The sequence below is a fragment of the Ranitomeya variabilis genome, chromosome 4, assembly GCF_051348905.1.
Source record: "Ranitomeya variabilis isolate aRanVar5 chromosome 4, aRanVar5.hap1, whole genome shotgun sequence".
Lineage (NCBI taxonomy): Eukaryota > Metazoa > Chordata > Amphibia > Anura > Dendrobatidae > Ranitomeya > Ranitomeya variabilis.
Genome location: NC_135235.1, coordinates 316,970,049 through 316,984,696, shown reverse-complemented (window position 1 = coordinate 316,984,696; position 14,648 = coordinate 316,970,049). Strand labels below are relative to the sequence as shown.

At 40.8% G+C, this 14,648-nt stretch overlaps 2 non-coding genes across 2 annotated transcripts; both read right to left on the bottom strand.

The window, feature by feature from the left end:
* Positions 1-11,535: 11,535 nt before the first annotated feature.
* TRNAL-CAG (transfer RNA leucine (anticodon CAG)) lies at positions 11,536-11,618 on the bottom strand. The gene has a single exon. It is a non-coding gene; the product is annotated as a tRNA-Leu (tRNA).
* A 1,059-nt stretch (positions 11,619-12,677) lies between these two features.
* On the bottom strand, positions 12,678-12,760 carry TRNAL-CAG (transfer RNA leucine (anticodon CAG)). Its single transcript has one exon. It is a non-coding gene; the product is annotated as a tRNA-Leu (tRNA).
* Between the last annotated feature and the right edge of the window lie 1,888 nt (positions 12,761-14,648).

Below are 14,648 nucleotides of genomic sequence, written 5' to 3'. Positions count from 1 at the left end.
TCTTCAATGGCACTGCCAATACAAATTTGTTGAAATGATAGATGATAGTTAAATTATACAGGGGCCCTGGCCTCCATTTAGACCAGTTAATACTTTGCACCTACTACCACTGTCTGCTACTCAGCAGAGGAGCCCACTCCTGTACCTAGCTATGCCACCTGTTTATTTATGAACAATTTTTTGGCAGACATTTAGCCCACTTTATTATTTGGGCCTGCTAACTGTGTCTGCCACTCATTACAGTTTTCCTCCACTGAACAAAGCAATGCCGCCTGTTTAGTCCTGGTACCACATTTGAACTGCATTTAGCCTACTTTATTATTTGGGCCTACTAACTGTGTCTGCCACTCATTAGTTTTCCTCCACTGAAAAAAGCAATGCCGCCTGTTTAGTCCTGTTACCAATTTTGAACTGCATTTAGCCTACTTTATTATTTGGGCCTACTAACTGTGTCTGCCACTCATTAGTTTTCCTCCACTGAAAAAAGCAATGCCGCCTGTTTAGTCCTGTTACCAATTTTGAACTGCATTTAGCCTACTTTATTATTTGGGCCTACTAACTGTGTCTGCCACTCATTAGTTTTCCTCCACTGAAAAAAGCAATGCCGCCTGTTTAGTCCTGTTACCAATTTTGAACTGCATTTAGCCTACTTTATTATCTGGGCCTATATCTGTGTTTCCTCCTCATCCTGCCCATTGCCCAGCCACTGCTAGATGAGTCTGCTGGTACATTGACCCAGACCACTACATTCCCCTTGCACTCTACATAGCCAGAATCTGACCCTGCTGAAAGTCAGGTTCCCCTTCCCGCATACTATACCACCTTACATGGGGACAAAGAGGAAGGTGCAGATGAAAGTGCAGGTTCCTTCATCAGGTGGGGGGCATACTCATTGGCGACGTCACTGGCACAAGGCCCCTCATAGTACGCAAAAGTGTCTCTGCCAGTGGGAGGCGCCACCCGCCGTCAAACACACCGCCGTACTATGAGGGGCCCTGTGCCAGTGCCAATGAGTGGGCCCCCCTGCTTGCTCAGGATCACAGCACTTGCAAAGTTGAAATACTTACCTCTCCCTGCTGCACCGCCATGACGTATTCCGTGTTTCCTGGGCCCACGAAAATCTTGAGCCAGCCCTACCCCCCACAACTTTAGCCAAATGACCCCCAGTTTTCAATGCCTAACTATTATTATAAAGTAAATTAAGATTGACAAGCTTAAGTAATAAGGAATTGATGTTTTTGGCATTAAAATGGGCACTGTAGGTGTTTTCCTGTCCTCCACTCACTGCCGACTTTGATTCCCCATTGACTTGCATTGGGTTTCGTGTTTCATTCAGCCCCCGACGTTTCGCAATAATCGGCCGATTTCACCCGACCCGACTTTTGACAAAGTCGGGTTTCGCAAAACCCGACTCGATCCGAAAAAAGTAATAGTCGCTCAACTCTAGATCTAATGTTAAATATAATTAAAAAAAATAAAATCATGATATTCTCACCTTCCGGCGTCCCGCACAGCTTTCCCGCTCCTCGACTCCCTGCTGTGCCTGTGTGATCGCTGATCTGACACAGTGCACAGCAAAGTGTCAGATCATCGATCTGTCACTTTACTGTGATGTTCCCCCCAGGGCAAAGTAAAAAAGTAAAAAAATATTTGCATGTGTAAAAAAAAAAATCCTAAATAAAGAAAAAAAAATATTGTTCCAATAAATACATTTCTTTATCTAAATAAAAAAACAATAAAAGTACACATATTTAGTATCGCCATGTCCATAACGACCTGACCTACAAAAACTGTCCCACTAGTTAACCCCTTCAGTGAACACCGTAAAAAAAAAAGAGACAAAAAACGACACTTTATTATCAGACTGCCAAACAAAAAGTAGAATATCACGCGATCAAAAAGACGGATATAAATAACCATTGTACCGCTGAAAACGTCATTTTGTCCCGCAAAAAATGAGATGACATACAGCGTCATCAACGAAAAAAATAAAAAAGTTATAGTCCTCAGAATAACGCGATGCAAAAATAATTATTTTTTATATAAAATTGTTTTTATCGTATAAAAGCGCCAAGACATAAAAAAAAAATATAAATGAGGTATCAATGAAATCATACTGACCCGAAGAATAAAACTGCTTTATCAATTTTACCAAACGTGGAATGGTATAAGCGTCCGCCCAAAAGAAATTCATGAATAGCTGGTTTTTGTTCATTCTGCCTCACAAAAATCGGAATAAAAAGCGATCAGAACATTTCACGTGCCCGAAAATGGTACCAATAAAAACGACAACTCGTCCAGCAAAAAACAAGACCTCATATGTCTCTGTGAACTAAAATTTGGAAAAATTATAGCTCTCAAAATGTGGAGACGCAAAAACTATTTTTTGCAATAAAAAGCGTCTTTTAGTGTGTAACGGCTGCCTATCATAAAAATCAGCCAAAAAATGCTATAAAAGTAAATCAAACCCCCTTTCATCACCCCCTTAGTTAGAGAAAAATAATAAATTTAAAAAACATGTATTTCCATTTTCCCATTAGGGTTAGGGTTGGGGCTAAAGTTAGGGTTGGGGTTAGTGTTGGGGCTAAAGTTAGGGTTAGGGTTGGGGCTAAAGTTAGGGTTAGGGTTGGGGCTAAAGTTAGGGTTAGGGTTGGTGCTAAAGTAAGGGTTGGGGTTAGGGTTTTGAGTACATTTACGGTTGGGATTAGGGTTGGGGTGTGGTTAGGGCTATGGTTGGGATTAGGGTTAGGGGTGTGTTTGGGTTAGGGTTTAAGTTAGAATTGGGGGTTTCCACTGTTTAGGCACATCTGGGGCGCTCCAAATGCGACATGGCATCCGATCTCAATTCAAGCCAATTCTGCGTTGAAAAAGTAAAACAGTGCTCCTTCCCTTCCGAGCTCTCCCGTGCACCCAAACAGGGGTTTACCCCCAATATATGGGGTATCAGCGTACTCAGTACAAATTGGACAACAACTTTTGGGGTCCAATTTCTCTTGTTACCCTTGGGAAAATAAAAATTTTGGGGAAAAATACATTTTTGTGGGAAAAAAATATTTTTTATTTTCACGACGCTGCGTTATAAACTGTAGTGTAACACTTGGGGTTTCAAAGTTCTCACAACACATCTAGATAAGTTCCTCGGGGGGTCTAGTTTCCAATATGGGGTCACTTGTGGGAGGTTTCTACTGTTACTGTACGTGACGCCTGCAGACAATCCATCTAAGTCTGCATTCCAAATGTCGCGCCTTCCCTTCCGAGCTCTGCCATGTGCCCAAACGGTGGTTCCCCCCACATATGGGGTATCCGCATACTCAGGACAAATTTGACAACAACTTTTGGGGTCCAATTTCTCCTGTTACCCTTGGGAAAATACAAACCCGAGGGCTAAAAAATAATTTTTGTGGAAAAAAAAGGATTTTTTATTTTCACGGCTCTGTGTTATAAACTGTAGTGAAACCCTTGGAGGTTCAACGTTTTCACAACACATCTAGATAAGCTCCTTAGGAGGCCTACTTTCCAAAATGTTGTCACTTGTGGGGGGTTTCAATGTTTAGGCACATCAGGGGCTCTCCAAACGCGACATGGTGTCCCATCCCAATTCCAGTCAATTTTGCATTGAAAAGTCAAATGTCGCTCCTTCCCTTCCGAGCTTTGCCATGTGCCCAAACAATAGTTTACCCCCACATATGGGGTATCACAGTACTCAGGACAAATTGCACAACAACCTTTCTGGTCCAGTTTCTTCTGTTACCCTTGGAAAAATAAAAAAATGGGGGCAAAAAGATCATTTTTGTGAAAAAATATGATTTTTTATTTTTAAGGCTCTACATTATAAACGTCTGTGAAGCACTTGGTGGGTCAAAGTGCTCACCACATATCTAGATAAGTTCTTTTGGGGGTCTATTTTCCAAAATGGTGCCACCTGTGGGGGGGTTTCAATGTTTAGGCACATCAGGGGCTCTCCAAACGCGACATGGCGTCCCATCTCAATTCCAGTCAATTTTGCATTGAAAAGTCAAATGGCGCTCCTTCCATTCCGAGCTCTGCCATGTGCCCAAACAGTGGTTTACCCCCACATATGGGGTATCAGCATACTCAGGACAAATTGTACAACTTTTGGGGTCCATTTTCTCCTGTTACCCTTGGTAAAATAAAACAAATTACAGCTGAAATAATTTTTTGTGACAAAAAGTTAAATGTCCATTTTTTTTAAACATTCCAAAAATTCCTGTGAAACACCTGAAGGGTTAATAAACTTCTTGAATGTGGTTTTGAGTACCTTAAGAAGTGCAGTTTTTAGAATGGTTTCACACTTGGTTATTTTCTATCATATAGACCCCTCAAAGCGACTTCAAATGAGATGTGGTCCCTTAAAAAAAATGGTGTTGTAAAAATGAGAAATTGCTGGTCAAATTTTAACACTTATAACTCCCCAACAAAAAAAATTTTGGTTCGAAAATTGTGCTGATGTAAAGTAGACATGTGGGAAATGTTACTTGTTAAGTATTTTGTGTGACATATCTCTGTGATTTAAGGGCATAAAAATTCAAAGTTTGAAAATTGCGAAATTTTCAAACTTTTTGCCAAATTTCCATTTTTTTGACAAGTAAACGCAGGTAATATCAAATACATTTTACCACTATCATGAAGCCCAATATGTCACGAGAAAAAAGTGTCAGAATCATCAGGATCCGTTGAAGCATTCCAGAGTTATAACCTCATAAAGGGACAGTAGTCTAGAATTGTAAAAATTGTCCCGGTCATTAACGTGCAAACCACCCTTGGGGGTAAAGGGGTTAATGAACATGCTGCTTTTTTTTCCGGAATGCGATTCCGCCACGGAAAAAAATGTAGCATGTGCACAAACAATGCGGAATGCATTCTAAAAATAGGATGCTTAATGTATGCGTTTTTTTCGCAGTTTTATCGCGAAAAAACACGCAAAAATTCCTAAACGTGTACACATAGCCTTAATGTCCTGAATTTTTCCTTTCAAAATAGACTCTGGAAACATCAAATAGTTTTCAGCATATCAATTCTTATGCCAAAACCCGGGATCAAACCAGGGACCTTTAGATCTTCAGTCTAATGCTCTCCCAACTGAGATATGTCGGCTGATGGTTGTCGTTAAACTTGAACAGTGTGAACTGAGGTGTAGAAAAGTTTCAGTAAAAGAAAATTTTTTTATATCATCAGTAGTTCTAAAGATTAATATTCTTAGTGGAACAACAGTAAGTTATAGTAGCATATCGAAAGTGATACAATAGTGGACAAGTCAAGGTATAAATAGTCACAATTTGTTTCACGACCTTTTTATTGTATTTAGAAAAGACTAAAATACTAAATTTTACTGTACAGAGAAACGCCTTCAAGGGCCGCGCTTAGTAACCCGATATTTACCCTGGTTACAAGTGAACACATCACTGGATCGGCGTCACACACGCCGATCCAGCGATGACAGCGGGTGATCAGCGACCAAAAAAAGGTCCTGATCATTCCCATTCCCAGCAGGGGCCTGATCGTTGGTACACATAACGAGATCGTTAGCGGGATTGTTGCTAACGTCACCAAAAGCGTGACGTTGCAACGATATCGTTAACGATATCGTTATGTGTGACTCAGCCTTTAAATGTTTTATTTTCACAAGGGTAACAGGAGAAAATGGATGCTAAAATATATTGTGCAATTTTTACTGAGTACACTGATGCCCCATATGTGCAGTAAAACTACTGTTTGGGCGCGCGACAGGGCTCGGAAGTGAAGGAGTATCATTTGACTTTAGGAGTTCAAAATTGTCTTGAATCACTAGCAAATGCCATGTTGCGTTTGGAGAGCCCCCGATGTGCCTAAACAGTTTAAACACCCTACAAGTGACTCCATTTTGGAAACTAGATCCCTCAAGTATTGTATCTAGATGTGTAGTGAGTACATTGAACCCCCAGGTGCTTCATAGAAGTTTATAGCATAGAGCCATGAAAATAAAAAAGTCCCATTTTTCCCACAAAAATGTTCTTTTAGCCACATTTTTTTATTTTCACAAGACTAACTGGAGAAAATGGACCCCAAAATGTGTTGTTCAATTTCTCCTGAGTATGCAGATACCCCATATGTAGGGAAAAACTACTGTTTGGGTGCACAACAGGGCTTAGAAAGGAAGGAGTGACATTTTGGAGCGGATACTTTGATGAAATGTTCTGTTGTGTCATGACGCATTTGGAGAGCCCCTGATCTTCCCCACAGGTGACCCCATTTTGGAAACTAGACCCCTGAAGGAATTCATATTCTTGATGTGTGGTGAGCACCTTGAACAAAGAGGTGCTTAACAGAATTTTACAATGTTGACCTGTGAAAATGGAAAAAATTATTTTTTTCCCACAAAAATGTTTTAGCCAAAAATGGTTTCATTTTCACAATGATAGCAGGAGATTATAGACCACACAATTTGTTTTGCAATTTTTCCTGAGTACACTGATGTCCCACATATGGTCAAAAACTACTTTTGAGGCACAGCACAAAGCTCAGAAGGGAAGAAGCGCCATATTGGATTTCAGATTTTGCTGGAGACCCTGAAGTGCCAGAAAAGCAGAACCCCCCATAAGAAACCCCATTTTACAAACTACACCCCCAATGAATTAATTTAGTTGTGCAGTGATCATCTTAGCAAGCAGCAGTGGATGTTACTAAGTGAAAATTGCAAACTGCAATTGTAGTGCCTAGGATGTTGTAGTACACAATACATTGTAGTGCTCACAATGTTGTAGTGCCCATCTTATGCTTCTGGAGACATGCACCCGTAAATTAGGCGGGCTCTCATTGCTATAGAAATGTCAGACATGTGGATGCTAAGTGTGGCTTAGGCACACTGTGAGGGAGGGGCATTTGAAGTTGGGAGCGCACAATTAGCTAAATTTCTTTGGGGGGGGAGGAGCCATTTAGCTTTTCCAGAGCCTTTGTCCTACCAGTAACATGGAAGACCTCTAGTATTCCATTGACAAATTACAGATTTTAGTGGGGACTTGCTTTTCTTGTAGATTGATTTGAAGCTTTTATTGGGAACATTTTACATAACATTCTAGATCACGTTTATCCTGCACTCTACGCTGAGCATTTACTTTAGCTTTACCATGGCTAGTTGTCAAAAACGTGGAGGAATTATTTATTTATTTTTGATAACCAGCCATGATACAGTTGACAGCTGAGGGTTGCAGCCTGCAGCTGTCAGTGTTGCCATGCTGGTTATCATAGATAGAAAGATGCAAAGTTATTTTTTTTTTAATTCATTTATTTATAGTGCAGGAACCAGGTGATAAATACTCCCATTAGCTGTGCCTGCTCTCACTGTTATTAGTGGCTGATGGGAGCAGTAATCTTACTGCTGGTGTTTCTGCATAACATCGTGTTTTGGATACCGAAACATGACATGTTCAGGATTACATCCGGATTAGCTGCAGATTGGACGCTGCATACAGCCGCAGCGTTCAACCCACAGCGCTCAGATGTTACAGCAGTGGAGGGGATTTTATGAAATCCCATCTCCACTATGCGTGCGAACACGCATCCGGTGTCCCTGCGTTTACGGACATGCGGCGCGTCTGTTTACATTGCTGCGACGCTCCGTCACCGCAAGGTAAATCACAGGATCCTATGTATGGGGTGCGGAGATTCCGGATGTATACAATGAACACATCCAGAACCTCTGCTCGTACAGAAGGGGCAGCGCTTTGGCAGAGAGGGTTTTCCGCTTCGTCCAAAGCACTGTGATTACGGACCGTGGACACGCACCCTAACACGGACTTTCTGAAAAATAGTAGGCATTCGTTACGGACCCCGAACTTTAGGCCGGCGTCACACTGGCGAGTTTTACAGACGTATGAGCGCAGTAAATACATCCGTAAAATACGCATAACACACGGCCCAATGATTCTCTATGGCCCAGCTCCTATCAGACGTATTTTACTGATCCGTATTATACGGTCTTGTACGGCCGTAGAAAATCGCAGCATGCTGCGTTTGTCACCGTATTGCGCAAAAAAATCGCCAATGAAAGTCTATGGGGGGGCGAGAAAAATACGGATTACACAAGGACCAGCAGTGTGACTTGCGAGAAATATGCAGCGGTGTTCTATATAGAAAAGCCGGTAATTCAATTGCCGGCTTTTCATTTCTCCTTCTCAAACCCGACAGGACATGAGACATGGTTTACATACAGTAAACCATCTCATATCCCCTTTATTTTTGCATATTCCACACTACTAATGTTAGTAGTGTGTATGTGCAAAATTTGGGTGCTGTAGCTTGTAAAATAAAGGGTTAAATCGCGGAAAAAACTGGCGTGGGCTCCCGTGCAATTTTCTCCGCCAGAGTGGTAAAGCCAGTGACTGAGGGCAGATATTAACAGCCTAGAGAGAGTCCATGGTTATTGGCCTCCCCTGGCTACAAACATCTGCCCCCAGCCACCCCAGAAAAGGCTCATCTGGAAGATGCGCCTATTCTGGCACTTGGCCACTCTCTTCCCATTCCCGTGTAGCAGTGGGATATGGGGTAATGAAGGGTTAATGTCACCTTGCTATTGTAAGGTGACATTAAGCCAGATTAATAATGGAGAGGCGTCAATTATGACACCTATCCATTATTTATCCAATAGTACGAAATGGTTAAGAAAACACACACACATTATTACAAAGTCCTTTAATGAAATAAAGACACAGGGTGTTGTAATATTTTATTAGACTGGTAATCCACCTGAAGACCCTCGTTCTATAACAAAGTAAAGATAAAAAAACAACAATATTCCACACCTTCCGTCGTTATGTCCCACAAAGTAAATCCATCTGAAGGGGTTAAATCATTTTACAGCCAGGAGCTGTGCTAATGCACTCGCTCGTGCCTGTAAAACCCCGGGTACTAAATGGAAAGCAGGGGATTGCCCTGTACTTACCTTGAGTTGCGGTGATGCGCCCTCTGCTGGATGTCCTCATGAACTGGAGCCTTGGAAAAGTTCCCACGCTCGAGTTCATATGAGGACATCCAGCAGAGGGCGCATCACCGCAACTCAAGGTAACTACAGATCACCCTGCTTTCCATTCAGTACCCGGGGTTTTGCAGACAGGAGCGAGTGCATTAGCACAGCTCCTGGCTGTAAAATGATTTAACCCCTTCACACTAGGGGTGACAGACTTCCTTGTTGCCATTAAACAGATGCCTTTCCCACTATTCATTGCTGCAGGTAGTCATGCTCCTGTTTCTTGACATGCAAATTGTTTCCATTTTTTTGGACTTACCTGTCATGTGTCCTTTCAAACTGGGGTTTCCCTGGAGAGGTTCCTGCATAGGTTTGTAAACTATACATAATTTGCTGTCTGAATGGGGTTGTCCACCTTTGGAGTCATTTTTTTTCTACCAAGATATTAACCCCTTGTAGAAGAGTCAATAATATGATCAGCAATACTGAAATTTAAAGTATATAAATTACAATCTTTGGCAAAGTGAAATAAAGTTACTCTTAGTACAAATATTAGCATTAACATAATGGAGACTATAAAGAAATGATCAAAGAAAAAGCTTATATCTTCTACCCCAGATTGGGCTCAAACCCACAACCCAAGAGACCAAAAAGACACTAAATAATCACAAGGTATAAAATGTTGATATTCATTTACAAGTCTTTAAAATGTTTGTGGTGCTGATCTCCAGGCTCAACTGGCCCCGCGGGGAACAAGGAGTCACCCAGTGGGCATAATGATAGTGACTATGTCCTACGTCATCCCTACCTCCCTCCGCAGCTAGTGTGTGTACAACCAACTTACTGCACTTTGCAAGTTAGAAAAAATTTAGACTGCAGCATCATGTCCGACCGCTGCTCAAAAGATTCCTACTGTGGCTGCCGAGCGCTGCACTTGGCTTTTCTGGTAGCCCCATAGATGATGAATGGAGCGGACAACCATCAATCAATAAGAGGTGAATAGTTGATGATTTGTTCTCACTGAAGAACCCCATTATTGTAACCCATAATTCTACATCCTAGTTATGGTGTGGACACAGTACATGTGCAGGAGCCTCCGGTATTATACAGTCGATGCTCCACTATACCGGGGATAACGTCTAAGGCTGGAGTCACACTAGACCATAATACGGAGGAGTGCTATGCCATAAAACATCGCATAGCACTTGGACCAATGTTAATCTATGGGGCAGCTCCATTGTTTTCTCAGCCGTCTTCTACATGCGAGTGAAATTGCAGCATGCTGCGTTTGTCACCGTATTACGCCCCAAATCCCCCATTGCAGGTCTATGGGTGCGAGAAAAGTACGGATTACACACGGACCAGCAATGTGACTTGTGAGAAATACGCACTGGTGTTCTATAGAAAAGCCAGCAATTCAGTGCGGTGTACAGTAAAATCACACTGACAGAATAGAATAGAATAGGTAGAATAAATGTGTATACATAGAATAGGTATATATATATGTCAGTGAGACACACATATATATATATATATATATATATATATATCTTTATATTTCATAGAGAGTTAGATAGCAGAATAGCCGATAATTTAATTGTCAGGTTCTGTAAAATCATTACAGAACCCAACAGGAGATGAGACATGGTTTACATACAGTAAACCGTTTATTCCATATCCGTTATATTTTTATATATCCCTCACTAATAATGTTAGCAGTGTGTGTGTAAAATTTTGAAGCTGTAGGTGTTAAATTAAAGGATTAATTCACCGAAAAAACTGGCGTGGGCTCCCGAGTAATTTTCTCCGCCAGAGTGGGAAAGCCAGTGACTGAGGACAGATATTAATAGCCTAGAGAGGGACCATGGTTGTTGCCCCCCCTGGCTAAAAACATCTGCCCCCAGCCACCCCAGAAAAGGCGCATCTGTAGGTCCATCAAGTTCAACCTTTGTTATTTGCATATTGCTGTAGTGTGGCTCAAAGAGTCAGCTCCAGCTGTGGACCATCCAGATTCACCTCAGTCTGACCATACTGATCTCTGGTGGCCACTGTGACAACTGCAATATTTCATTGCAAATTGATTTTTTTTTAACTGATATGTCTTTATTCTTTCAATACCACGCAGGGATTGGTTTATGGTGTTTATGTAGTGAAACGCTGTATATCTATATTCCCGGCCATTAGCTACAGGTGTTAGCGCACACATAACTGCACTCTAAAATAAGGAATGTGATCAGGCAGGTCGTGATTGTCCACACAAGGTATGGGGTCGGAGCGCAGTATAGAAAGGGTTAGACTTTGTGATATTCTCATTATGGTGTACTATATAAATGACAGAGATAGGGTTAAAGTTGTCACACATAAATATTCATTTAGCTTTCAATTCCTTAGGTGTCTGTAAGAAACCATTGTAGGCTGAAATTAGTTAAGAGTGTTAGAAGAGCTGAAGGTTCCTGGTATTGCTGAGTTACAATATAAATTCTATAGAAGATGTCAGTGTTATTATGTAATGTAACATGTACTAATCAGTAACAGGAGAGAAGCTGAACAATCTCATGGCATAAAAGAAGTGATGTCAGAAGTGGGATTCGAACCCACGCCTCCAGAGGAGACTGCGACCTGAACGCAGCGCCTTAGACCGCTCGGCCATCCTGACTTCTGCTGATGAGCTTGCATTAACTGTTTCCAAACCAGACAGCAGAAAGAAGAGCATTGCTCGTGATTTATGGAAATGTATCATAATTTACTTTTATTATTGATCTTTAACCCTTTTGAGCTTAATGATGACGCCCAATTTTTCCAGTCACTTTATGTGTTAATAACTCTGGAATGTTTCAACATATCCCAATCATTTTGCAAGTGTCTATTGTGACATATTGTCCTTTATGTTAGCGGTAAATTAAGGTCAATAAGTTTTTAGCATTTTTTTTTCTGAAAATATCTAAAGTTTTGTGAAAATTTTGGGAAATTAGCAATTTTAACACTTTCACTGCTTTTATCCTTAAACCAGATAGTCACATGACGCAAAATAGTTAATAAATAACTTTTCCATCTTTCTATCTTATCTTCTGTCTATTTCTGCATCATTTTTTAAAATCTCCTTTTATTTTGTTTAGACGTTAGACGGGTTAAACGTTTGCATCAAATTTTCATTCTTATTCAAGAATATTTACAAATAATCCTATTTTTTAAAGACCCATTCAGTTTCGAAGTGACTTTGAGGGGCGTACACTTTGGAAAATCCCCAAAAGTGATACCCATTGAGTTATTCTACTTTTAGGGCATGTGCACACGTCAGGATTTTATGCAGAAATTTCCTGAACAAAACCGGAGATTTTCTGCATAAAATCTGCACGTGTTTTTCTCGCGGTTTTGTAGCGGTTTTTGCACGTTTTTAGTGCGGATTTTTTGTGTTTTTTTACGCAGCTTCCCAATGCATTAAATAGCGGGAAATCCGCAATAAATCTGCAAAATTAATGAACATGCTGCGTATTTTTCCACAATGCATTTTTATCACAGAAAAATACGCAGCATGTGCACAAGAATTGCGGAATGCATTCAAAATGATGGGATGCTTAATGAATGCGTTTTTCATGCGGAAAACCGCCGAAGAAACGCGAAAAATCCAGAACGTGTGCACATACCCTTAGTGTTTGGTTTGAGATTACCGCCAATGGAGCCGACCCGCAACTAATCAGTAACAAGAAAAGATTGATGTCAGAAGTGGGATTCGAACCCACGCCTCCAGGGGAGACTGCGACCTGAACGCAGCGCCTTAGACCGCTCGGCCATCCTGACTTCTACATGATTCTGCACATTAACACTTTCTACGCCAGTCAACACAAAGATGTTCATCAATTGCTATGAAAGTAAATATATTTAATTTATTTTATTATTGATTGTTAACCCCTTACAGACTAAGCTAATTTTAAGCTTAGTGACCAAACCATCTTTGTGGAGACAATTTTTTCCTCTAGCAAAATGACACCGCCTGCAAAGTAGCATCTACCGGTGATTCAATAGATGCTACTGTGCAGGCGCCGTCGGCACCATTTTGAGAGAAATAATTTTTCTGAATAAGTTTATAACACCAAATAAAATAAATAAATGGACATTATACATGCGATCATGCTGCAGCGCAAGTGCCGCCAGTGCTATGTTGATGAAGATACATTTTTTCCCCACAATAATATATGACTAAATCATAAATAAATAAATGCATATTATCCATTGTATCATCCTACAGCGCCGGCGCCTCCGTGATGAATGTTAATTTTTTTCTTGCACATAATATTCTATGCAGTATGTAAAATAGGGGGCAGGTCACTGAAGGATCACTGACCTGTCATTAACCCATACATATGCCAATATGAGCAGAGCACCACATAAAGCCCCACCCATACACCACCCACAGCCCCACCCATACACCACCCACAGCCCCACCCATAGCTCCGCCCATAGCCCCACCCCGGAGAATGGGCATATCATTAACTGAAAGCTGCAAAAAAAGATTGAAGAACAACCACAAGACAGATTTCATTACCCAAGGTATCATTGTAATCAGTATAACGGCGCTGACCTGACAGTATCTGCAGGTTACTGTGCACAATCCTGCTGACAGGTTCTCTTTAAACCAGTTTGTCACATCTCACAAAAAAGTTAATAAATAACATTTCCCATATGTGTACTTTATGTCAGCAAAATTTCTCAAACCTTCTTTTATTTTGGTAGGATCTAAGAAATGTCAAAATTTTGCAGCAAGATTTCATTTTCTTTTCAAGAAAATTTCCAAGTCCTATTTTTTACAGATCTAATCAGTTTTGAAGTGACTGTGAGGGCCTATAGGAAAACCCCCCCGCAGTGATACCATATAGTGATCAGAGAGTATATTTGTTACTCGAGTTTCCCCGAGCATGCTCTGGTGGTCTCCGAGTATTTCGGCGTGCTCAGAGATTTTGTTTATGTCCATGCAACTGCATGATTTGTGGCTGCTAGACAACCGGAATACATGTGGGGATTCCCTAACAAACAGGCAATCCCACATGTATTCAGGTTGTCTAGCAGCCGCAAATCATGCAGCTGCGACAACATAAACTAAATCTCCGAGCATGCCCAAAATACTCGAAGATCACCCGAGTGTGCCCGGAGAAACTCAAGTAACGAGCACACTTGCTCATCACTAATACCATATGAAAAACTGTAAAATGGCTGTTAGTAAATGTATTAACCCTTCATTTTGGGTTCATCTGTTTTGAGTTTTGTATCCGGTACCAGAACTATACCCAAACTCTCTTTCTTCTTACAGGTCACCGCTGTATCACCAGAAACTGTATTTGATTACTTTCTTTTTAAACTGTTAATGTGTAATTATTAATGCAAAAAACAGACACATGGATGGAATACAGATCAGAATGTTTGAGTTTTCTGGATGAAAATAAGATGAATTTTCATACGCTCATCTGAACCTGGCCTTACACTAAGTATTCTAATTAATTACTTTTTCAGGCTATTATGGTGATGTACAGTGGGTACGGAAAGTATTTATATCCCTTTAAATTTTTCACTCTTTGTTTCATTGCAGCCATTTGGTAAATTCAAAAAAGTTAATTTTTTTTTCTCATTAATGTACACTCTGCACAGCATCTTGACTGAAAAAAAAAACAGTATGTAGAAACAGTATGTAGAA